Source organism: Sphaeramia orbicularis, chromosome 6, assembly GCF_902148855.1.
Source record: "Sphaeramia orbicularis chromosome 6, fSphaOr1.1, whole genome shotgun sequence".
Lineage (NCBI taxonomy): Eukaryota > Metazoa > Chordata > Actinopteri > Kurtiformes > Apogonidae > Sphaeramia > Sphaeramia orbicularis.
The window spans coordinates 35773169-35800511 of record NC_043962.1 but is presented as its reverse complement, the minus strand read 5'-3'; the positions used below and the strand labels follow the sequence as shown (position 1 = coordinate 35800511).

At 38.4% G+C, this 27343-nt stretch overlaps 1 pseudogene; it reads right to left on the bottom strand.

Moving 5' to 3' along the window:
* Positions 1–870: 870 nt before the first annotated feature.
* On the bottom strand, positions 871–25474 carry LOC115420365 (mucin-2-like; annotated as a pseudogene).
* Between the last annotated feature and the right edge of the window lie 1869 nt (positions 25475–27343).

The following is a 27343-nucleotide window of genomic DNA, read 5'->3' as shown; positions in this document are numbered from 1 at the left end:
CCAATTATTCTAGTATTAAACTCATGGTGGTTAATGTGTACAGTTGTTGGTTCAATTAGCATTTTCTAAAGATGATAGGCATGGATTAGAGCAGGGGTGTCAAACTCATTTTAGTGCAGGGGCCAAATTCAGCCCAATATGATCTCCAGTGGGCCGGACCAGTAAAATAATAACAGTGAAAAAAGTAAAGTTATATTATGATCAGGTTTACGTCTACAAAGTTTCCTTAAAAATCTGAATAACATGAACAGCTTGAATTGTCTTAAGAAAAACAAGTGCAATTTTAACAAGATTTTGCCTCGGTTGATCAGTTTCTCATTTACACATGCATTACAATCGCACAAAACATTTAGTAAGAGGCAGAATATTGGTAAAATTGCATTTACTTTTCTTAAGACATTTTCATTTGTTCATATTTGTTCAAGTTATTCATATTTTTATAAAGTATAGTTTGGTCATGTGAACATTTTCATGTAATTTTCCTATTTTTCACCAAAAAAACAAAGAGAAAATTTGTTGTTGTCATTATTTATAGGTTATTATGATAACATTTTACTGGTCTGACCCATTTGCCTTTCGCAGATTCATCCTGCGGGCCGGATTGGATCCTTTGGCGGGCCGGATTTGGCCCCTGGGCTGCATGTTTGACACCTGTGGATTAGAGGTTACTTATGTATAACGCCTTAAATTTAATCCTACTACCTAAATATACACACTAAGAAGGAAGGTAAAATGCTTATTAAAATGATTAAAATGTTTTTTTCACTACATGTATATTAACATGATTAGAAAAAAGAGGATTGACACAAACAAAATAAAAGAGGCAGATTCAACACCATGAGCTGCAGGTTTTTATTAGTATAAGGATGATTTAAAGGAGATGTGGTAACTCAGGACAGTATGAGGAGGAAACATTAAGTACTTAACATGTGTGACAGATTTTCGGTTACACTAGTCTGAAGCTTCGTTTCTTGCGAGCAGGTTGTCCAGCTGCGGTGCACTCTGTGTTGCCACAGCCGCACTCCTCCACGTGAACATATGTGTGCGGAACAACATCTCCATTCAGGCATTTTAAGTTCACAGTGCGTCTGCTGAATCTTGTCTCCTTACAGCAGGAACAAGAATGCTCTATATTAGCGGCTGCTGCAGAATACCTGAAAAAAGTAGATATGGGATTAATACCTGAAATCCTAATCCACACATTCACTTCCTTAGCATGTTCAAACATCTCACATATAAAGGGTTTGTGTGATCCGTACTTGGTGAAAGTGTTGCAGGATCCCTCACAATATGGTACTTCTACCTCTTCCTCAGATAGACAGCCTCTGTGTGAAATATGGGTTCTCACAGATAGTAACTTGCAGGCTTTGTCCTTCTCCACACCTTTTTGGAAAACACACACAGTTAGCTTCTTTCTGCTTAAGTATATTATATGAAAAAGAAGAGTAAATTTTACTCACAAGTTTTACAACAGCCATTTGATGTAGTTTGAATTGTCCCCTAAGAAGAAAATATACATTATGTTGAATTACAGTTTCTTTGAATGTATTTTAATCCGATGTATTTCTTTAAAAAGTTACTCACAGGCGCACAGTTGCTCTGTGGAACGGTGGGCAGACAATGTGTGAATTGACAGCAGTGAAAATGCCTCCAGTTTTGATACAGACGAAGTGTTCACACCTGTTGTCTGCAGGTGACCAGGTTTCTCCTTCCTAATTTCAGGAAGATTGCCACAGATATATGAGGGAACAGATGTAGTATTAGAACAGAAGAGTGGTTGTGGCTGTTAGTGGAGGACAACAAACACAGACAAAGCATCCCTACCTTCATGACATGCTTGGTCCCATTCAGATTGAAGATACAGTGTGTCTGCTCACACTTTCCACAGCATTCACTGTTACTTGGGTAACATATTCATATCCCGTGAGAGAGAGAGAGAGAGGGAGAGAGAGAGAGAGGAGAGAGAGAGAGAGAGAGAGAGAGAGATAGAGAGAGAGGAGAGAGAGAGAGAGAGAGGATAGAGAGAGAAGAGAGAGGAGAGAGAGAGAGAGGAGAGAGGAGAGAGAGGAGAGAGAGAGAGAGAGAGAGAGAGAGAGAGGAGAGAGAGAGAGAGAGAGAGAGAGAGGAGAGAGAGAGGAGAGAGAGAGAGAGAGAGAGGAGAGAGAGAGGAGAGAGAGAGAGGAACTGCTTTAATACTCCACATTCAAGATAAGATGCATTCATAAGCATGTGCTACATTTATTTATTTATTTCGTTTTAATGGCTGTAAGTTTCTCACTGTGTCGCAGTTCTCTTCACATGGCAGAAGATCACACCGTATTTTCAGATGATCAGAATGGGGGTCAGGCTCATGGGTACAGGTACAATAATGGCAGTCTCCAGATGGAAATTTGGAACCAGGCTAGTAAATAGAAAGGGAATTTGATCATATTAGTATTTTACTGTAGAATTCAATGTGTGGCAAAAAGTAATCAGTAACGTCAATAATTGTTCCTGATGTTTCCATGTCTTATTCACCTCATATTCAATGTTCTTGTGGAGGCAGACTCTTTTAGCCTCTACAACAAGCAGACAAGAGACACATCAAAGGAATGTATTTGAAACTCACTACGGTCAAAAAACTTTACAGTAAATTCAAAGCTTACCACATATATGTTGTGGACAACATTCTCCCTCAGGAATGTAGACAACTGGTTTATATCCAATTGGACAGTTCATGTCGACAAGTGGGCAGGTAGTGCTGTAACAATCTATACAGAAAATTAAAAACTGTTAAAATAAGATTCATCGCTGATCAGTTGTATTAGTATTATGAAAAATGTAAACACAAATTCTAATTCGTATCAGATGTCTTACGGCAAACAAAGGCTGAACAACAGGGGTCCAAAGGATTAGTCTGGTTGACAAGGACAAACCCTGGACCAGTGCAGTTTGCTACAGGTGGTGCTGGACACGCCTTGGGTTTGCAAATCACTGTCTTGGTGGACTCATCACAGATGCAGTCTTGGCATTTGTACTCAAACCTTTCGTTAAACTGAAAGAATCATTCCCACATTTAACTTATTTAACGTGTTTTCAGTAACAAATGACATGGAATACGAATTCACTAGTGGATAAATTACTTCTCTCACCTCACGAGGAATGCCCTCAGGATCCAAACATCCTGTTGGAAAAAGAATAATGCAGAAAATGAGCAATTTTATGGGGTGTAATGGCTAAAATATGAAGCACTATGATAAAGTGGGATGGGAATGACAATACTTACCACATTTACTAACACAAATACCAGACTCTTTGTTGAAAAGTTTCATGCCATCAGGACAAAAGCAGCCCTCAGTTGTGACGTTCATTGTTGGTTCATTTGCACTGAAATATTAATCATCAAAAATGAACATTAAAACCCCTGTTCAGTGTGATGATACTCAGAAACACTCTTAAGTTTTTCCACAAGAATCTTCAAATTGTTTCATTAATAATTTCAGATTTAAACTACAATTTCACAATTGAATTGAGTTAAATGGAGCAACAACTAATTCTTTCAGAAATCTAAAGCAGTTTATCTACCATTAGTCTATTCAAGTCACTTGTTCACAATTAAATATTGTCACCATTATCTATTGTTATTCTAGTCTCCAGTGCACATGAAAGCACTAGATAAATGAGAAAATATATTCTTGATATTTACTTGTCTTCACACGTTGGCTGTTCTGCAGGACCACATGGCTTGTAAACTTTGTCTGATGGACAACCGCTGGCTGTTGTTGAAGAAAAAAATACAGTGTAAGCAACTTAAAATAAAAAAAAAAAAATACTAATTCAATATGTAATTTATAATGGTGCAAAAATGAACACCTTAATTTTTTAGTGTAAAAATAGTTAACCCAGTAACACTATGGAACAAATCGAATACACTCCCTATTGTTGAAATCTCAACAACAGCAAAATCTTCCTTGTTCATTTTTTCATATTTGCTACACTTTTGTAGACTTTTTTTTTTAAATAAGGTGGAACTTCTACATCACTGTTGTTGATGATCATTCATATTAGAACAATTAAGAAATTATCAAACTGATGTATAATTTTAACGCATAAAGACCCAAACAGCCAGTGGCAACCAAAGCATTTACTGATCTAAACTGTTTAATACCTGTTGATCCACTAACCCTAGCCATGTAAATAATAGGTGTAAAATGCAGTTTGTCATCTTTTCATGGTCATCAGATATGACCCATTTGGATATTCAGAGGCCCTGTGAACGTGGAAACACCGTCATCTTCTACAACATTCACAAGTAAAATACATGGAGTTTATTCAATGACAGTGGGTAGAGACACTTGTTTTTATGTTCAGTTAATGAAATCTTTGCTGAAAAAGTCACTTTTTCTTCAGTTTTCTCTGTTTCTGACATAATTACCTATGAATTTTACTCTGAGCTTTAAAGAACATCTACATGATCAGTGAATTAAATATAGGAAAATACATGATTTACACTGAATAACTGCAAAATACTGATGATAATATTACAATAAATGGTGATAAATCTGTGATTCTGTTGGGTTTCTGTAGAATTGACTTAGAGTCTGGTTTTGACCAACTCTATATATAAAATGTCAAGAGATAACTTTCTTGTGATCTGGCGCTATATAAATAAAATTTGATTGATTGAGTGATTTAATTGGTTTTCCCCTGTAAGTCGCTTTGGAAAAAAGCGTCTGCCAAATGCGTAAACATAAACATAAACATAAACATAAATCACTTAAGAAAGGTTAAATATAAAGAAAAAGTCATTTGGGAACTGACACAAAAGTAGCACCGGGTCTCTATGGGTTAATGGAATTTGAGGACTTGAATTTGATTGTACTTCTTTGTGTATTGATTGTGCATTATTTCCATGGCTTCAAACTGAAATGGATGCATAAACTAAATGCATAAAAGCAATAAAAAAGAATGAGTGACCCATCCTTATTCTGCTAATCCCAAACATTTACAGTAAAATAACGAGGGGCCTCCTACCACACAGACTGGTGTAGTTCCTCCAGTGCAGACAAATCCCTGCCTGAGCACATGCAGCAGCGTAAGTTTGCAAACTTGTACACTCCACAGCTTGATTAGTAACATGGCAGCTATCAAACACACAGCCTTGGTAGAAATTGTTTGGCGAGACAAAGGGATGGCAAGCTGTAAAGGGGCTGAGGAGACACAACAGTAATCAAATCAAAGTTCATAATCCCTCAAAATACACAGCTTCTGTGCTGTAACTGGTTCATATGTAAGTTATACTGAAGAATGCTCTTCAGTATTGTTTACCTGTGGTGAAGCATGTCACATAGGGAATCATTCCTGCATGGGGATTGAGTTGGTGGAGGTTCAGGTTTAGAGGTGGGAACCACAGATGGTATCTTGCACATGGGTTGATGAATGTCTTCTGCCAGCCAAAAGTCAGCCATCTCAGCACAACTTCCCACCACTTGGCCTCCAGGCAACTTGCAGTCATCAGCCTGATTGTTATTGCAGGTTCCTGACAACCAAGTGACAGTATTTCAATTTGACCTCAACCTAATGATTTAAAATATTACTAAGAGGAAAAAGATTTATCCTTACCACAATGACCCTGTGTGTTGCTGCCAAAGTTTTTATATGGAAGGGTTACGATAAAGCCAGATATACCAAATTTAACGACCACCTCTAGGCGAGGAATCTCCAAAATTAAGGTAAGCCCAGTAGTCGCAACCTTCATACCATGTTTCCAAAAAGGAAGGTCCAGACTTTGTTCACCTATGAAAGCCTATAGTGAAGAAATAAATTTGACAACATAACAAAAGAAAAATACAGTATGCAATGAAAAATATTCAAGAACCAACACTGATATTCCTTTTGCAATAACAGCAAAGAGAAAGTTTTACCTCCAACTCTGCTCCATCAAGAAGATTGTGATTCTTGAGTGTTATAGCTTGTGACTGATATGAAACAATGATAGATCGTGGACAGGACACATCTTCAGTTGGGTCACAATAGACATTGTCAATATAAATCTTCAAGCCATGTTTTCGAATAGTCTCTTCCATCAAAACATAAGTGCAATTTCCTTGATAACTGTAATATAATCCATCAAATGTAACGTAATGGGGATCTCCCCAGCCTTCACATACACCTGAAAGGGAAGCAAGAACCTTTCAAATATGTAATAAAAAATTGAGAATTAAAGTCAATAAATACTTTTTGTTATATGTTCTTTTTATCAAACATTAACTCACAGTCACAAACATGATGTTGGCAGCATCCATATTCATCATATGCAAGAACTGATGGCCTTCCATTTGCACAAGTGATAGGCTCAATGGGTGGACATTCATAAGGAAAGATTTCAATTGTGTTGTTATCGGTGCATCTGGCCATGGTGCAGTTGCACAAATAGAAAGTCTCATTTTGCTATTGTGAAAGGAAAAAAGTCATTAAAAATCTGTGGTATTTTGATGTCAAGTTAAACGTCATGATAACAGTGGTGACACGTGCTGTTAAAAAATATAATATAATATAAATAGTGACATAAAACAGTACATGTTTTGTTATAGGAAAGGCAAAAAAAAATCTTACTGCATCGACAGGGCAGCATAATTCAGTCTTGTTGCTTATCACACAGTTATCCTCACATCTCATTATGAAGCATAAAGCTGATCCAACATGCTCCTTATGTATTACTTCCCCTATACGTAAAAAAAAAAAAATGAGAAACAGATTAGGCAGTGGCAGTCTTTTTCATCATAATGGATGCAACTACAAACAAGTAGAAAAGGGCTATCAATGAAAATGAATTAAAGATACACATATTACAGCAAAATTGCTTTTGTACTTGTTGCAAATGATCAATTTACTTTACTTACAGTATAGATCAGCATTAAGCATTCAAATTATATATTGTTGTCTGAAAAAAAAAAGTCTTCATTTCTTCTTACCTTCTTCATATTCTTTGCCATCAATTTTACAGACACATTGAGGACTAGTTGATGGAGTTGTTATTGGCTGAGTTGGCCGAGTTGGCCCAGTTTCAGGAGTCTGAAGTGTTGTGGAGAATGTGGAAGTTGGCCTTGTTGTAGTAGTGGGTGCAGTTGGTGTGGGTGTTGATTGAGTGGTCGTGGTTGGCTCTGGAGTTGTAGTTGATGTCTCTGGAGTTGTAGTTGGTGGCTCTGGAGTTGTAGTTGATGGCTCTAGAGTTGTAGTTGGTGGCTCTGGAGTCGTGGTAGTACGTTCAGTTGTTGGGGTTGTTGTTGGCTCTGGAGTTGTAGTTGTTGGCTCTGGAGTTGTTGTAGGTGCAGTTGGTGTGGGAGTTGATTGAGTGGTTGTGGTTGGCTCTGGAGTTGTAGTAGGTGTAGTTGGTGTGGGAGTTGATTGAGTGGTCGTGGTTGGCTCTGGAGTTGTAGTTGATGGCTCTGGAGTTGTAGTTGGTGGCTCTGGAGTTGTGGTAGTGCGCTCAGTTGTTGGAGTTGTTGTTGGCTCTGGAGTTGTAGTTGGTGGCTCTGGAGTTGTAGTTGGTGCAGTTGGTGTGGGAGTTGATTGAGTGGTTGTGGTTGGCTCTGGAGTTGTAGATGTTGGCTCTGGAGTTGTAGTAGGTGCAGTTGGTGTGGGAGTTGATTGAGTGGTCGTGGTTGGCTCTGGAGTTGTAGTTGTTGGCTCTGGAGTTGTAGTAGGTTCAGTTGGTGTGGGAGTTGATTGAGTGGTTGTGGTTGGCTCTGGAGTTGTAGTTGATGGCTCTGGAGTTGTAGTTGGTGGCTCTGGAGTCGTGGAAGTACGTTCAGTTGTTGGGGTTGTTGTTGGCTCTGGAGTTGTAGTAGGTGCAGTTGGTGTGGGAGTTGATTGAGTGGTCGTGGTTGGCTCTGGAGTTGTAGTTGGTGGCTCTGGAGTTGTAGTAGGTGCAGTTGGTGTGGGAGTTGATTGAGTGGTCGTGGTTGGCTCTGGAGTTGTAGTTGATGGCTCTGGAGTCGTGGTAGTACGTTCAGTTGTTGGGGTTGTTGTTGGCTCTGGAGTTGTAGTTGTTGGCTCTGGAGTTGTAGTAGGTGCAGTTGGTGTGGGAGTTGATTGAGTGGTCGTGGTTGGCTCTGGAGTTGTAGTTGTTGGCTCTGGAGTCGTGGTAGTATGTTCAGTAGTTGGGGTTGTTGTTGGCTCTGGAGTTGTAGTTGTTGGCTCTGGAGTCGTAGTAGTAAGTTCAGTTGTTGGGGTTGTTGTTGGCTCTGGAGTTGTAGTTGTTGGCTCTGGAGTTGTAGTAGGTGCAGTTGGTGTGGGAGTTGATTGAGTGGTCGTGGTTGGCTCTGGAGTTTGTAGTTGTTGGCTCTGGAGTTGTAGTAGGTTCAGTTGGTGTGGGAGTTGATTGAGTGGTTGTGGTTGGCTCTGGAGTTGTAGTTGATGGCTCTGGAGTTGTAGTTGGTGGCTCTGGAGTCGTGGTAGTACGTTCAGTTGTTGGGGTTGTTGTTGGCTCTGGAGTTGTAGTTGTTGGCTCTGGAGTTGTAGTAGGTGCAGTTGGTGTGGGAGTTGATTGAGTGGTCGTGGTTGGCTCTGGAGTTGTAGTTGTTGGCTCTGGAGTCGTGGTAGTATGTTCAGTAGTTGGGGTTGTTGTTGGCTCTGGAGTTGTAGTTGTTGGCTCTGGAGTCGTAGTAGTAAGTTCAGTTGTTGGGGTTGTTGTTGGCTCTGGAGTTGTAGTTGTTGGCTCTGGAGTTGTAGTAGGTGCAGTTGGTGTGGGAGTTGATTGAGTGGTTGTGGTTGGCTCTGGAGTTGTAGTTGTTGGCTCTGGAGTTGTAGTAGGTGCAGTTGGTGTGGGAGTTGATTGAGTGGTTGTGGTTGGCTCTGGAGTTGTAGTTGATGGCTCTGGAGTTGTAGTTGATGGCTCTGGAGTTGTAGTTGGTGGCTCTGGAGTCGTGGAAGTACGTTCAGTTGTTGGGGTTGTTGTTGGCTCTGGAGTTGTAGTAGGTGCAGTTGGTGTGGGAGTTGATTGAGTGGTCGTGGTTGGCTCTGGAGTTGTAGTTGTTGGCTCTGGAGTTGTAGTAGGTGCAGTTGGTGTGGGAGTTGATTGAGTGGTTGTGGTTGGCTCTGGAGTTGTAGTTGATGGCTCTGGAGTTGTAGTTGTTGGTTCTGGAGTTGTGGTAGTAAGTTCAGTTGTTGGGGTTGTTGGCTCTGGAGTCGTGGTAGTAAGTTCAGTTGTTGGGGTTGTTGTTGGCTCTGGAGTTGTAGTAGTAGGTTCAGTTGTTGGGGTTGTTGTTGGCTCTGGAGTTGTAGTAGTAGGTTCAGTAGGTATGGTTGTTGATTGTGTGGTTGTGGTTGGACTTTCAGTAGTTCCGCACGGCACCGGACAGCACACTTTTATCTTGTAGTTGTGACACTTCCTTTGATAAGGCTGATCACTTTTTTTACAAATTAAACCATAACTCACATTACAGGTAGCAACTTGTTTCATCTCATTGATATACTGATCAAAATCAGTAGTAGGTGAACGTGTTCCTCTGCAATCAATGTCCATGGGATCTTCACAAATTTGTCCTCCACTGTTTGTGATGTTCTCATATGTTTCCCAGTCATTTCCATCAGTTAAAGGGTCATGTACATCATACCAGCCAGTCCATTCACAAGTTGGTTCACAGGTTGTACTGGCAAGAGTTGTAAATGGTGTGGTTGAAGTTGCCTCTGGGGTTGTGGTAGTAGGCTCAGTAGGTGTAGGTGTTGATTGTGTGGTTGTTGTTGTTGGCTCTGGAGTTGTGGTAGTGGGTTGAGTAGGTGTCTGTGTTGACTGGGTGGTTGTTGTTGGCTCTGGAGTTGGAGTTGTTGGCTCTGGAGTTGTAGTTGATGGCTCTGGAGTTGTGGTAGTAAGTTCAGTTGTTGGGGTTGTTGTTGGCTCTGGAGTTGTGGTAGTAAGTTCAGTTGTTGGGGTTGTTGTTGGCTCTGGAGTTGTAGTTGTTGGCTCTGGAGTCGTGGTAGTACGTTCAGTTGTTGGGGTTGTTGTTGGCTCTGGAGTTGTAGTTGTTGGCTCTGGAGTCGTGGTAGTACGTTCAGTTGTTGGGGTTGTTGTTGGCTCTGGAGTTGTGGTAGTAAGTTCAGTTGTTGGGGTTGTTGTTGGCTGTGGAGTTGTAGTTGTTGGCTCTGGAGTCGTGGTAGTAAGTTCAGTTGTTGGGGTTGTTGTTGGCTCTGGAGTTGTAGTTGTTGGCTGTGGAGTTGTAGTTGTTGGCTCTGGAGTTGTGGTAGTAAGTTCAGTTGTTGGGGTTGTTGTTGGCTCTGGAGTTGTAGTTGTTGGCTGTGGAGTTGTAGTTGTTGGCTCTGGAGTTGTAGTTGTTGGCTCTGAAGTTGTGGTAGTAAGTTCAGTTGTTGGGGTTGTTGTTGGCTCTAGAATTGTAGTAGGTTCAGTAGGTATGGTTGTTGATTGTGTGGTTGTGGTTGGACTTTCAGTAGTTCCGCACGGCACCGGACAACATACTTTTATCTTGTAGTTGTGACACTTCCTTTGATAAGGCTGATCACTTTTTTTACAAATTAATCCATAACTCACATTACAGGTAGCAACTTGTTTCATCTCATTGATATACTGATCAAAATCAGTAGTAGGTGAACGTGTTCCTCTGCAATCAATGTCCATGGGATCTTCACATATTTGTCCTCCACTGTTTGTGATGTTCTCATATGTTTCCCAGTCATTTCCATCAGTTAAAGGGTTATGTACATCATACCAGCCAGTCCATTCACAAGTTGGTTCACAGGTTGTACTGGCAAGAGTTGTAAATGATGTGGTTGAAGTTACCTCTGGGGTTGTGGTAGTAGGCTCAGTAGGTGTAGGTGTTGACTGGGTGGTTGTTGTTGGCTCTGGAGTTGGAGTTGTTGGCTCTGGAGTTGGAGTTGTTGGCTCTGGAGTTGTGGTAGTGGGTTGAGTAGGTGTGGGTGTTGACTGGGTGGTTGTTGTTGGCTCTGTAGTACTGGTAGGTGTAGTAGGTGTAGTAGTGATGGGGCATTCCTCCACACACTCCTGTTTGTCCTCATCAAATATGGGCTTATCTTCAGGACACTGTGGGTAACAGCCTGAAAAGTCCATACAGCATAATAAATTATACATTGCAAACATGAGCTGTGTTATTTACATTGTTGCCTTGCAAAGAAAGCCATGGGAAGGAAGAGCTTATTTTCACATTTAAAACTCACACTTATTAGGGACAAGATTACACATGATGGTTTCTTACCTTCCAGGTTGGGTATGGGGTTGCTGCAAATTCCCTCCGGATTCAAGCACGTCTTGTAGCACGGTGTATGGCAAGGGCTGTAGTGCCACGTGCAGTTTCCTGGGCTGTTGTAGTAATCACAAAAGACAGCTGTGGAGCAAAGATACAAGGTTTGTCTTTAAAGTGAGTGACACAAAAATCATTCATTTGCTGAAAAGATGAAATTTGTCTGCCCTAACCCACAATAATCACACAAGACATATAAATCACTGAAAGCATTTTCAGTAATACATTTTCTGTAATATACTGTACATCAGCTTCAGTTAGTTTCATTCAGTATCACTCACATATGAATAACATTTTTAACTACAGTAAATGTTTCTACATTGCCCTCCTCCACCTCTACTCTTATCTAATAAAGGCATACATGCAAAAAAAAAAACAAAAAAAAAAATAGAGGACATTTTTCTGATTCATAATTCATCTGTATCTTGACAGTTCCACAGTGACTTTAAAAATAGACTTAAAACTAGGACTTGGCTTTGAAATTACTGAAAAATCTCAATCTTAAGGCAGTGTTTTTCAATCTTGGGGTCAGGACCCCACGTGGGGTCGCCTGGAATTCAAATGGGGTCACCTGAAATTTCTAGTAATTGATAAAAATAAAAACTTACTAATAAAAAATATATGGTGAGTTGAGAGAGACAATCCCAATATAAAAAGACATGACAAACTGTGAAACATAAACAGAAGCACTGTGGTACTGTTTATCTTTCAAATGCTCATTGTGGTCAGTTTCAGATGCTGCAGCTCTTCATAATTCATAGTTTGAGTTCTTGTTTGTTCAGTATTAATTTTCAGCCTTGTAAATCCAAGCTGGACTGACTGTACATATCCTGACCAAGGAAAATAAAATTCTCACTTTGTGCAGTAATCTACACCTGGCTTTTCTGCCTCCGTCCATAATAATATACATTATATAGACTAAATGTCGTCTAAAATTAATTTTTATTTGCAACACAGTATAGCAAACTATTACATGATCAAAAACAAATTAATTTTACCAAAAAAAAAAAACAAAAAAAAATAGAAAGTCTCCATTTTGAATGTTTGGGTTCACCAGATATTTGTGATGTTAAAATGGGATCATGAGCCAAAAAAAGGTTGGGAACCACTGATCTAAGTGTAACCTGTGGTTTACTTACGACAGATGTCTGGACTTCTCCATGCAACACAGACACCGGCTTCATTACAAGCCTGAGCATATGCTGCGACTGCTGAACAGAAACACTCACAGTCTCCTCCAGAGTCACAGGCACATGAGTCTCTCACACAGTTTTCATGATACACACCAGGGGGTACCTGTTCAGTGTGCAAAATAGGATTGCTTTTAAGTTATTCCAACATTTTCAATCATCCAACTTTAAATAATTCCAAAAAAAGACACAAATATACCAGTACCTTATGGTGGCATTTTTTAAAAGTGTCACTATTTATAATGCTGCACATCATTTTTGCCCAGGGGTGTCGATGGGTTGCTACATCACAGGGATTGGCAGTGGCTTCTGCATTTGGACAAGAGCTGGACACCTTCCAGCTGTTTGCAAATTCTGTCACAACACTCACCACCAGCAGACCCTGGGTGGTGAAGTCATTCTTCCCATCACCATCATAATTTCCACAGAGGCCACAAACCTCTCCCTGCACAGGAAAAGAAAAGAGTAATGGGGGACAATATTCTGTATAAATACTCTCTTTAGTACAAGGATTAAGGATAGGTGTTACATACTTTTCACCTCTACTACCAAAACACTTTATATACACTGTTGCCCATACGACTGGAATTAAATATTTTTACCTCTTCCATAAAATGATTGCGACAATGTGATGTATGTTTGGTAGAAAGTGTAACTAGGACTCTGTATGTAATCTTATACTTGGTCAAAGGTGATTATTGATGTGTATAAACAGGAATAAAAAGAGGAAGGTGTCTGAAAACAACATTATTCTAACGTTATGGGCAACAGTGTATGTGTGCGTATTTCAGATATTTCAAAGGCTTAGACTATGCATCTAAAACAATACAAATAACACAGATTATCACTATCCTTTCTAAAGCAAGTCCTCAATCATTGGCACTGTGACTGTAAACTGTGACTCACATGGTGTTCTGGTTCCAGGAGGATGCGAACAGTTGTTTTGCGATCCCACATCACTGCCAGACCAATGTCTGAGTCTATGATCAGATACAGGCCAACTTTTCGTACTCTATAGCCAACATAAATGCCCGGCTCGGGCTCTTCACCCTTTGTTAAATAGATTTCTGTCGCCTGTAAGTAGTTTGATATTAGTTACCTTTGTTCATTATGCAGTATTATTGATGAAAATATATGTTAGTATTTTGCTTAGTGTATTTGTTCTTACCCCCAACTGGATTCTGACATTTTTGGAGCATGTGGTGCCTGTAGATCCACAATGTACATTTTCTGTAATAACTGTAAAGTTTTCTTGTGCTGTTTTATTGCCACAGGTGTTCTTGAAAGAGAGATGATATCATGAAATTGTGGGCTAGACACAGATCATACAGTTACCTGCAGTCTTTATTGAAATGGTAAAATGACATAAAATGCCTAAAAATTATAGCTTAAACTTGAATATGAGTGTTTCTTTGTTGTCTATCACCAAATTTTTTGGTGCTCCAATCAATCACTCAATCAATCAATCACTCAATCAATCAATCAAATATTATTTATATAGCACCAAATCATGACAAAAGTTATCTCATGATACTTTACATATAGAACTGGTCGAAATCAGACTCTTGTTGCTGTTGTGATTTATGTTTACATGTAATTTACCTTCACAGCCACATAGCCACAATCTCCATGAAACCCATATGTTTTCTGATCAAATGTAGAATAATGGCCACTTCCATAAATAACACAGGTTCCTGGGCATATTTTCTCTGTGCACTCCCATCTTCCACTTTTGCATGTACTGCATGAATTAGATGCATTTATAATACACAGCATTAAAAACTACGATTAAAACCTTCACACAACATTGTACACTGTGCACCATTATACAATATAACTGATTAAAATCAAGACATACCAGGTGTTGCACTTGTTAGGGATTTTTGTTCCAGACACGTAGAGATTACCATCATGCTGACACGGACATTCATGTTGTTTCACACAAAAACCTTTTCCATCATCGAGAAGACCGTCTGGACACTTACAGCCAGATTCACAATCTGTGGAGCTCTGGGAGGACAGACATATTCCAATGAGGGGAAAAAGAAAAATGACTCATGGTTCCAACTTGTGAGTTGGATCAGTTAAGTGCAGTATATTCATTCATTCATTCATTCATTCATTTATTCACATATATGTTAAAAGATCCAAGTATAAGATCATTACATTTTGCATTTACATTATGTGAAAAGGGACACCCTGCGAAGCTGATGAGCTTCTGAGAGGGGCCCAGACACAAAGAATAAATAACACATGTAACAATAACGCAACACATTTTACAGTAAGACAAACCCAAAAATCCCCCCCTTTTTCAAGCATCCACAGTCTCACTCACATACACAAAATAAAATAAAGTTAATATTAAAAATAATGTTAATTCCCCTAACTTAAAACTAATCTAGGCCCTACTCCTAACAAGGTCCAAGTGGTCTAGTCACCAACATTCTTAAAACAAATTACATATAGGCAAAAAACGGATTACAGCATTAATTCATATTGGAGCATATTCCAGGAGCAGTTGCCTCCTAAATCTCTTTTTAAAAACATGTATAGTTGGAGACATTTGTACATCTTTATCTATATTATTCCATACCTGTGGGCCTTTGCAAACTATACTGATACTAGTATATTTGAGTTTCCATTTTATTTCCTTAATATGATGCTTTTTCCTAGTCTGATAAGTGTGTCAAGGAAGAGAAATTGCGATTAGATCACAAAGTCTGCCACTGAGCATATTTACAACAGAATACATTGTGCAAGCATTATGAAAGATATTGACTTCAGTAATTTTCAGAAAGCCATAGCGACGAAAGAGTGGATCAGAGGGGGCATCAAATGCGGACCAAGATATGGCACGCATGATTTTCTTCTGCAAATTTAGCAATTTCCCCAGGTGACTGGGAAATGTATTGCTCCAAATAACATTATAATAATTCAGATGAGGCTCAAATAGAGACTGGTGTAATGTAAGGAGTGCTTCACTGGGTAGGAAATGCCTCAATTTAAAAAAATAATCCAACATATATTGATATTTTTTTTTGTTAACTCATCAATATGGCTCCTGAAATTAAAGAACTCATCCATGTGGATCCATGACTGTCGGAAATAATTATATTTTGTAAAAATGTAAGGCAAAAGTAACTTACACATTCCCCACTGTCCAGAGTAGCACAAGTAGGAGCACACTGCACTCCAAGCTCTCCTGAGGCCACGGTGGAGCAGTTGACGTACACCTTGTGAGGTGGACATGCAGCTAAAGAAAAAAATAATAATTTAATACAAGCTGTGTCAACCAAAAGCATATGAAATCTGTTAAAGTAACTTACAAAATGAGCGGGCCCTCCATGAGCGGCAGTGAAGCACTCCATTGGTGCATACGCTATGAACAGACACCAAAGACAGATGAACCACAGACAGGCTTAAACAACTGTGTGTTTGAATGTTTCACAAATGGAAATAACTGTTTACCAGTGCTCGTCGTTGATGCTGATGGACTTCCCAGGTTTAATGTCAACACCATTGTGGTGGCAGTGGCATTTTTCCTTGGGGACACAGATGCCTTCGTTATCCAGGTAAAAGCCGTCAGAGCAGGAGCATCCATCCACAGGTAAGAAGTCGTTGGAGCAGCTCTGCTTTGATGCCAGTGAGCTGCATGTCAGCTGGCATCTCTGATGTTTGTAGGAGAACGTCTGAGATTTTGGGCAGTTGTTGCTGTATTTATCTGTTTTGTGCAAAATGTAAATAAAAATGGTTATGTAACAGATGAGGGGTAACAAAGACTGACTTATGAAAGTGTCCTTAGTCATTTTAATTCTCTTCACACTTAGGGAATTAGTTGTTCTTAAATACAACTGTCTAAAAGAAAAAAAAAACGGATTTTGAATGCATATTGAATTGGCTCTATTCTGGATCAGACCTTCAGGATATGTTGGTCAAAAAAACGTATTATTTGTGTGGCTCTGATCCTGAAAATTAGGATTATCTTAAAATTTATAAAGCAACAGACTAATGAGACAAACTTTGCACTGCTAAGTTAACACTAAGCTGATCCAACAGTATTATTTCTCTACCACTAAAAGTTATTAAACGAGCCAAAGAAGAATAAAATAAATGGTTGCATTTTGAAGCAGTGATTATATGTACATTTTGTCTTACCTTTGCAGTTTTCTAACCATAACCTGGTTTTATATGAATGAAGTTTCTGCTATCGGCTAACCCATAGTTTTGTGTTACATTGAATTATTCCGCATGGGAACAAATGACCCAGGTTTTAACAGGTTAAACTTTTGGAACACCTGGCCCCTGGTGTTATTCCACCACACCATCATGACATGTATCCTTACCACACACATCATCCCTCCAGTCTGTCATGAACACCCCCTTTGCTGCACAGGCCCGTGCATAGGAGGAGAGGACGGCGCATAGGCAGGCCTCACTCTTTTCACAGTTACAGCTAGCATAAACGCATCTCTGCAGAAAACAGAAAACATGCTTAGCAAATAAATAACAGCCCAGTCAATAGAAGTCAGTGATAAAACAACTGATAACTAATGCTGTACCTTGTAGTACACCTCAGGATCCACCTCTGCATGGCACTGGGCAAATGGATGATCAGGACTTTGTAGTAAGGCACACCAGTGTTTCGCATACTTCTCTAAGAACAGACAGAAGATTACCTCTCTTTTAGTTATATTTTCAGCATCTACTTTGGAAGGCAGACTGATAGTGCTACAGTAACTCAACAAGTGGTACCAGGTACAGCAAACCCGGCCCCTCACACGTATTGTAGCTTATTTTAGCATTGATCCAGCTGATGTCATCATGTCTATGCATGTGCTGATGGCAGTGTATCAGTTGCCTCTATATATGTGCGAAGTTTGAAATAAATTGAAATAGAATTAATGTTTTTATAGACATTTGAAATTTTGCCCCTTAACAAGTAAATGGGAGGGAAAAAAAGATTTAAAAAATTCATAAAAAATTTGAACTTTGACCTACTTTTCCCAAAATGTAACCACATCTATTCTGGGTCACTGGCAATCTGTAAACCCAATTTGATATGAGTTCAACCAATAGTTTTGCGGCTAGAGTGTTAACAAACAAACAAACCGAACCAAAAACAATACCCCTTGCCTCCCCTTCAGGGGCAGGGTAACAAAACAACAACCTGCTGAATGAGCAGTCAGGGCTGATTACCATTTTCCACACTGAGGGAACAGGGGTCATCAAGTCGTTCCTCTCTGTCTCTGCACGTGGGACTAGCTTTCCATGAGTTTGCAAAAGTCGCTGCTGTTCCTGCCACGATTCTCTGAGGAGTCATCATGTCATCAGAAAGGATCATGTTGTAGTTTCCACATAAACCTAAAAATTTTGGAAAACATTTTACGTTAGATGAAACTTAAATAATGTTGGTAGATATTGCAGTTTTTCATATTTGTATCCTCCGCTGTTTCTGTGGTCATCATTGTATTTATTGCTGACACATTATCTTCTGTATTGAACCCAATGTAACACCTACCACGTGTCTTTGTTTTGTAGCCCTGTTCAAGGCTGATGTAGACTTGCATGATAGGCACATGTTGGATTTGGATTTTCAACCCAAATCTGGTCTGGAGCAAAATGTGGAAGGACGAAGCATGGAATATGTGGATGTCACCTTTGAATAAATACAAAGGGTTAAAATTGTTTGCTGATATGTCAACACATATGAAAGTTTCAAATATAATTCAGGTTATTTTAAGTCAGCGACTCACCTGAGCTGTACGGCAAACTGATGGCTTGCATATTCTGCTTTACTGTTCCATCAGAAGTGAACATCAACACCTGAATAATAGCAGAAATCATCAACTGAAATATTGCTGGTATCACAGATTCAAATTCAGAAAACTATTTATTCCCAGGGGGCAATTTAGGGCACATATGAGCAGCATGACTTGAAAACAGGACAGTATGTATAAAAGACAGGGCACTTATTAGAAAAGATCTAAATGGAAAACATAAACAAATACAGTATATCCAGTGCGAACAGTGCAATGTAAACATAAAATCAGGGCTCTTATTAAAAAAGTAGCAAAATAAACAATATATACACAATAAATCTAGTGTATACAGTGAAATGTAAACAGGAGTTGCAATGGATGATAAATAATAATAAACAAAACAGCAGAAGACAGGTACATGCCAGACTGTGTAGAATGGATTTAAGGTGTATATTGAGGTGAGGCAATGATAGCTACAGTATTTCTAATGGTTAAAGACCTAATGGTAGTGACTTCCAAATAAATTTCCAAAGTGATTTATCAACATTTTTTTTAATATTATCCCCACAATTTTGCATTTTCCAGTGACAGTCACATATTTTTTCGATATTTCATTTGCTGATGTGGATGTTCATTAAAGGTCAGAGTAAAGTCAAAGTTTATTTCATGAAAACAGAGAAAACTGAAGAAAGAGCGACTTTTTCAGAAAAATATATCATTAACTGAACATTAAAAGATATGGAAGAGGAGTGGGGCCACTGAGGGGAAAAAAAGGTCCAACATATTTTCTTTTATTATTATTACTCTGAGAAAAAAGTAAGAATTCTGACTTTTTTCTCAGAATTCTGACATTAATCTCAGAATTCTGACTTTTTCTCACAATAATAATTTAAAAAAATATATTGGACATTTTTATTTCCAGTGGCCCTCATCCTCTTCTGTGAAAACAAGCATCTACAACCACTATTTCTTAAACTACATGGATTTCATTGGTGAATCAGTAGTCACTTTTCCATTGGACATCTGCGCAAAACTTTACCGATATTTACTAAATGTCAAAAAAACAGAAGTGCGTAATGTCGGTTTTTCCATTAAATTACAAATGCAATGATTTGTTTATTTATTATCGCGAAATGACATGAGAAGTCATTCCATAAACATGGTGACAAACGTAAATATGGTGTTGATTTACAGATATATTCATTATTATTAATTACCCCTCTATCTCGTACTAAATTAAAAAATTATTGGGTTTCCTAGTGTGTCCACACATACTGCGACATGCTTCTTCTTCTTCTTCGCTTGTTGTAACATACGTCAACATTCATTTTTTTAATTCACATGACTCTAGTTGCGAAAAAAGGTTTTTCCATTGCAGTATTGCGTGATATACCATTTGCACTACGCCCGTAAAACCACCTCTTGCCAGCGCAAAAACTTTTAATCGAAAAATGAGACTTTTGGTGAAATTGTCGTTTTTCCATTAGGTAAATTTTTATGCACAAGTTATATTTGCGCAGTTTGAGGGTCAATAGAAAAGCGACTACTGTTGCAGAAGATGACAGTGTTTCCATGTTCACTATGGAGCCTCTGAACATCCAAATGGGTCATATGTGATGCCAGTGAAAAGCTGAGAAACTGCATTCTACCTGAATGCATTAACAGGATTAGTGTTTCGAAAGTTATTAAACATTTTAGATCCATATATGCTATGATTGGCAGCTGTTTAGATTATTGAGGGTTATAGTAACAATCTATACTTACATTGTTTCTGTCGTTGTTCACCAGTATTTTGAGGGTCTTCAGACATGTGTCAAACTCTTGGTTTGCACATGGCACCAACTGGGCCAGGACTGTAAATGCTGGATTGTTGTTATCCTTGAATTGACACGAAAGCACAATTAAAGTGTTAAAGAAAGCTAACTATGCATTTTACCATAAAACTAGAAGGATAATTAATCTACCTTGGCCTCCACTCGAACTAAGGTGTAGAAACAGTCTCCGTGGAAGGTGTATGTTTTCCCATCAAAGGTTGTTATATGGGAGCCCTCTTCAACTGCACATGTAGCTGGTGCTTGAAGACTCTTACACGTCCATCTTCCACCAAAACATGTACTGAAAAATTCAAACAGTTCACAGAAGATCTCATGAAGAAGAAGCCAAACATATCATTTTTTAAAAACCTTATTAAACTTTTACACACCACTCCACTGCATACTGCCGGTAAACTTCCCCAGGGTTATAGACTTTGCCGTGCTGACATTGACATTCAGATTGATCAACGCACCCTCTCATGGAAATATCATCAAAGACAGTTCCTAAAATGAACATAAATATTAATAGGGTGTAACATTGTATATAGAGGTAATTATAAGTGAAACAGTGTGTAAAGTGGTACAAAAAATGTGTTGAAGTGAAAGGAGCACTAACCAGGTGGACAAACACAGCCGTCCATTTTGTGGTCCTCACACAGGGAAGTTGTGTCTTGGTAAGTGCAAGTATCCATGCAAGGGGAACTACTTTCTTCATAAACCATATTGAATGGGCACTCTTTAGCTGTAGAGAGGTGATACATATTAAATTAGAAAAGGAAATCTATCTCAAAGGACCAGGAAAATAGTATTCCAGGCAATGTAATGGCTCATAAATGTTCCACCAAAATGCTCACTTCATTTATGTCAGCCTCTTTTATTGTATGAAACTAGACATTGTATTTAATTTATTTGTAATATATGAATATATTCTAATATAATATATATTCTAATCTATATATGAAAGTTTTTAGTTTGTTGAGCTTTTATTTCTTGCAACTATGTCTATATTCCTCTCATGGCCAGGTCACTCTGGTTAACCCATAAAGACATCAACACCCAAAAGCATAGAAACTGTTTAATACCTGTTGACCTACTAATCCTATCAATACATGTACATAATTGCTGTAAAATGCAGTGTTTTTCAGCTTTAAACTTAATCAGATATGACCTATTTGGGTGTTCAGAGGCTCCGTAGTGGATGCAAAAACATTGTCACCTTCTACAATATTGATTCACCAGTGTTTGATCAATGACAGTGGATGGAGAAACGCGTTTTTTCATTCAGTTATCAATATATTTACTGAAAAGTCACTTTTTATTCCATTTTTTTCTGTTTCTGATAAAATAACCTTTGAATTTACTCTGAGTTTTTATGAACATTTGCATGATCTTAAATTAGATATAGGAAAATACATGATTTACATTGAAAAATGCAAAATACAGATAATATTATCATAAGCAGCAATAAATCACTTAAAAATGGTTAAATGTAAAGACAAAATCATAGCACTGGGTCTTTATGGGTTAATTAAAACATATAGGCTACACAGTATATTATTCCATGAACATTTTAGCTCATTTGATGCGCTTTATGTATTTCTCTTTTCTATGATAAAGAATGATAGACAAACAAACAGCAGAACATTACCGCATAAATCAGATGTCCTCCATTTGGGAGGCTGCCCTCCAGCATGTGAACATTGCCGAGAGAATTCAGACAAAGTGCTGCAGAGACAGTTATTATCGGTGTTGTTGGAACATCCACACATGTCCTGCACACAGGCCTGGATGTAGGGTTCAGGGTTCAACAGTTCTGTGCAGGGGCTCCACAAATCTGAGTGCAGGGCCTGGTTACAGATGGTTTGCTAAAAAGAAAAGAGGAAAAGATAAGTATGGGAGTTATTTTGTTGCACTTTTTATTAATACTGCTTCATATGTATGGATAAATCTACATAAGACATCACACTCACAAACTTTTCACATGAGGCCTGCACAGCCCCCAGTGGTTCATCTTCTTCTTCATAGGGATCTTCACAGTCATCATTTGGACGATGCACTTTGTGTTTGTTGCCAAATTCAATGGGACTAATTTTGCGTCCTGAATAGAATAATGTCAGTGTTACATGTCAGTGGATAACTAAAGTAAAATCAAATGTAGACTTCTATGCATCAGGTATATGTATAACAGTGTCAGTAACTAACCCTTATGAATGAATTCATTGTAGATGGCTACACCATTGAAGTCTCCACAAAGTCCACAGGTACGATTATTATACTCATGTTCCAGCTCCACCTAAAACAGACACATCTAAAAATTATAACAAGTTCACTAAACAATTCTAATAACAGTGTATACCTAGATAGAGTATTTGGATATCTGTCTGCCTTTTAGTTACAGTCATTAACAATTGAACCCTTTATTTAGATCATTCACAAGAGTTCAGATTAAACATTTTGACTGTATATTTAACATTTCAAAAGCTTAATGAATTTTAAATTGCAGAACAAGTGGAAATGATCATTCTCGTCAAAGGAAGATGAATGAGCATATTTGTATTGAGTCATCAGATAGATAGATAGATAGATAGATAGATAGATAGATAGATAGATAGATAGATAGATAGTAGGGATGTAACAATTACCAGTATGACGATAAACCACAGTAAAATTGCCAACGGTTAGTATTACTGTTTAAATTCTAATTATCTTGATAACCGTGTTTGATTACCGCAGAAAACGCCTATGTAAAGCTCTGCTTTTATGTCAAATATTTGAGTACAGTTTTAATTTATTACAATTTTGACTGTATATACCAAATATTTGGAACCAATATTCACTTTTAAAGTCTTTGAAAAGGTTTGTTATGCATCTTTGTGTTATTTATGCAATAAATTATATACATTTTTCAAATCTGATTTTATTTTTTTTTTTGTGTGTGTGTGTGTGTATTTTTTGTCCTTTTGTGTTGATATAGTAGGTTAAAGTGAAAGAATAATAGGCAGATGATACAGATCAAGTTGTGCCAAAAAAAAAGATACCAAACATGGGTATAGTATACATTTGTTTATATAGTATATAAAGGCAAAATCAAAAGGACTGGAAAAACGGACAAAATAGGCTCAGACCACTAAGGGTTAATATATGAATGTTTCTGCTAACAGAAAGTGCATTGTGCCAATTATTTTATTTGGTTTTTTTTTAATACAACTTGGTTAAATTATTTCAGTGTGTGTATCAGTACTTTTTGAACATTTTGAGCACATTTCAACAATACCGTGATAATAATGATAACCGTGATAATTTTGGTCACAATAACCGTGATATGAAATTTTCATATCATTACATCCCTAATAGATAGATAGATAGATAGATAGAGAGATACATACATACATACATACATAGGTGCATAGATTAGAATACATTAAAGCTGTACTACTGTATGTATTTAATTGTACAGCCGTTTTTATGTCTTTTTAATCTCTTCTTGTATTTTATTCTATCATTTTGTTTTTTATTCTTCTGTATAACACTGTTTGTAATTGTACAGCTGCTTTATGTCTTTAATCTATTCTTGCACTTATTCTTTTATTTTGTTTTTTCCCCTGTAAGTCACTTTGGAAAAAAGCATCTGCCAAATACATAAATGTAAAAGAAATGTAAATGTATTCACACATGTACAGTAGTATCTGGATGGTCTGTCTTTATACTTTACACATATTGAAAGTAACTTTAAGGAGTGTGGTGTTTGCTGTAAAAAGTCCAGTTTTTACCATGATTGCGTCATCACCATTCCACAGAACAATGAGGCCAACTTTAGACTGCAGCTTGATGTAAACAGCGTTTTTTTCTACTTGTACACCTGCCTTGATGTACGGCAGATTGACACTGAAAGAGAAAGTGGATTTAATTACTTAAATACCTCAGTAAGAACATGTGCTTTTGCAGGCTGTATAACTTACAGGACATCATTCACAGTGACCTGACTCTTGGTGAGGTGGAATGAAAGGTCATTGATGGTGACCACCACGTAGCTGACTGTAGGGCTTCCATCCACGTCTGTCCTCTTCATGTGCACTGAAAACTCCTGGTACATCTCATGACAATCGGAGACAAGGTTGTATTCACACAGTCCAGGGAACTGGTACATGTCACCATCAAATGTCTTGAAGTGGTCTCTGCCCCATGTGCTACAGATGTTGTTCACATGGTTACGAGCTGAAAAGAGAAGTCAAAATACAAAGTTACCACCAAAAATATCACGTTTTAAATGCAAAGTAGTATTTGAGCAGTAGAATGCTCAGTAAGTCTGCAGTATGAAATACGGTATATTCTTTTAGCATTACTTAAAAGTGTAGTAAATTAACAAAATGAACAATAAATCTATCTAAATAAACCAAAACACCTTTGGTCTTACCTAGTCTGGCATAGGCATTAACCAGTAAAGCCAGGACACACAACCACACACACCTCCACCTCATTGTTACCACTGTGGGCCTACTGTCGCCGAAGCAGGTTATAATCAGACTGTTGGACTGACTGCCTTTTATACCTTTTCATACAAATTTTGCTCACATCCTTGAACTGATGATAAACTGTCAGGACAAACATTTGCTGAATGATGCATGACGCCTTTCACAAATCCTACTTTACCCCAAGGACGTCCCCTTTATCTCCTGATTAAACAATTGTGTTTGAACTTTTTGTGTCTTGTGAAATGACCAGCCATTAAATGACTTTGTTGACATTATGGTCCCTCCTAAATGTACTTTTTATAGTGATTACATTGAGATTTCTGATGAAGCACGTACTGTACATGAAATGAGGAAGTGGTTGTGTGTTTGAATGATACGTTTCTCTTTAATGGTACACAAAGAACTTCATAATGTGTCGCATTCACCCATTTGGCCACAAAAACACATGCCCGTTTTATAGCATCTTTGACGTGGACATAACATAGCATACCAACTTTATTTATAAAGCACTTTAATAATTTTACAGCTGGCCAAAGTGCTGTACACACATCATAAAACAAGGAATTAAATAAGTAAATAAGTGAGTAAAACAGTGATAACACAGGGTGCAAAGCGGGCTAAGAACAACAAAATATGACCAAAGACAAATTAAAATCTGATAAAAACAGCATAAGAAATATAAAAAAGAAACATCTCACTCATTGATTAAAAGCCAATGAGGAAAAAGTGCATTTTTAGACGTGATTTAAAGGTAAGCAGTGACTGAGCCTGTCTAACATCTAAGGGCAAGTGGTTCCACAGCTTTGGGGCAGAAACAGAAAAACATATTTAACATATTAAAAAAAAACAGTATATAATTCATATTGCATGAATACTTTACAGGAGGAATACCTGAAGTCTTTCTTTTATCTTTATTTCAGCGACCTGAGACTTTTGTTTAGATAACTAAAGTTTTGACTAGCTCCATCTCACCTGGTGCAAACCCATGGGGAATGAACAGATAGAAACCTCCAGCTCCGGATTTAGCGATACAAACGGACATGACTATAGTCGATAATGCAAAGTAATAACAGAATCTGAACCAGAAGAGCACTCAGAAAGCACATGTTGAAATTTAGTTCTATTATCTCACAGTATTGGAAAGAAAGGGGAAAATTTCCTGGCTTTTCCCCTTTTTATGAATCTGCTTCAATACTTAGAGGGTTTGTCTTTGGCCCATGTGGGGGGCTATGTAGTAACAGGGCAGGCAGGAGGCTCATGATGCCATTAGTGGGCCTTTGCTCAAAAAGCTTGAGAAACACTGCACTAAATGATCATTGATGTGGGCGGTAACCAACAATGACCTCAAACATGTTCATACTAAAGTGGAAACAGACACATCTTAGAAAATAAAAAGCTATCAAAACCACTGTTTTAAGTAACACTGATGATCTTTGCGTAAACTGATGTATTATTTCTACCTGCATATTTTATCCCCTGGCTATGTTCTGTTCTGTTCATGTCGTTATATTAATATTGTATTGTATTTTTTTTTTTAAATATTTCCATTGTATTCTGTTTAACAAAAAATAAATAAATATGCATAAAAAATAAATAAATTCAAACACACATTTTATTTCACCCAGTCTGTCATTTGTTTGACATCTGAGAGACCAATAATCAACCAAAACGTGCTAAAATGTAAACTGTATGCAGAAAATTACAAGAAATAAATATGTCCTTTTCTTTTAACAGAAATCAGTTTTCAGAAGATAGTTCCCTGTTACTCAAAATCTGAAAACCACATCTAAAACTACACTATATTGCCAAAAGTATTTGCTCACCTGCCTTGACTCGCATATGAATTTCAGTGCCATCCCATTCCTAGTCTATGGGGTTCAATATGACGTGGGTCCACCCTTTGCAGCTATAACAGCTTCAAGTCTTCTGGGAAGGCAGTCCACAAGGTTTAGGAGTGTGTTCATGGGAATTTTGGACCATTCTTCCAGAAGCGCATTTGTGAGGTCACACACTGATGCTGGACAGAAGGCCTGGCTCTCAGTCTCCGCTCTAATTCATCCCAAAGGTGTTCTATGGGGTTGAGGTCAGGACTGTGTGCAGGCCAGTCCAGTTCATCCACACCAGACTCTGTCATCCAAGTCTTTATGGACCTTGCTCTGTGCACTGGTGCACAGTCATGTTGGAAGAGGAAGGGGCCAGCTCCAAACTGTTCCCACAAAGTTGGGAGCATGGAATTGTCCAAAATGTCTTGGTATGCTGAAGCATTCACAGTTCCTTTCACTGGAACTAAGAGGCCAAGCCCAGCTCCTGAAAAACAACCCCACACCATAATCCCCCATCCACCAAACTTTACACTTGGCACAATGCGGTCCGACAAGTATCGTTCTCCTGGCGACCGCCAAACCCAGACCCGTCCATCAGATTATCAGATGGAGAAGCATGATTGGTCACTCCAGAGAAGGCGCCTCCACTGCTCTAGAGTCCAGTGGCGGTGTGCTTTACACCACTGCATCCGGCGCTTTGCATTGCACTTGGTGATGTATGGCTTGGATGCAGCTGCTCGGCCATGGAAACCCATTCCATGAAGCTCTCTGCGCACTGTTCTGGAGCTAATCTGAAGGCCACATGAAGTTTGGAGGTCTGTAGCGATTGACTCTGCAGAAAGTTGGTGACCTCCCAAACACTTCCACTTTCTTATAATACAGCTGACAGTTGACTGTGGAATATTTAGGAGCGAGGAAATTTCACAACTGAATTTGTTTCACAGGTGGCATCCTATCACAGTTCCACGCTGGAATTCACTGAGCTCCTGAGAGCGACCCATTCTTTCACAAATGTTTGTAAAAGCAGTCTGCA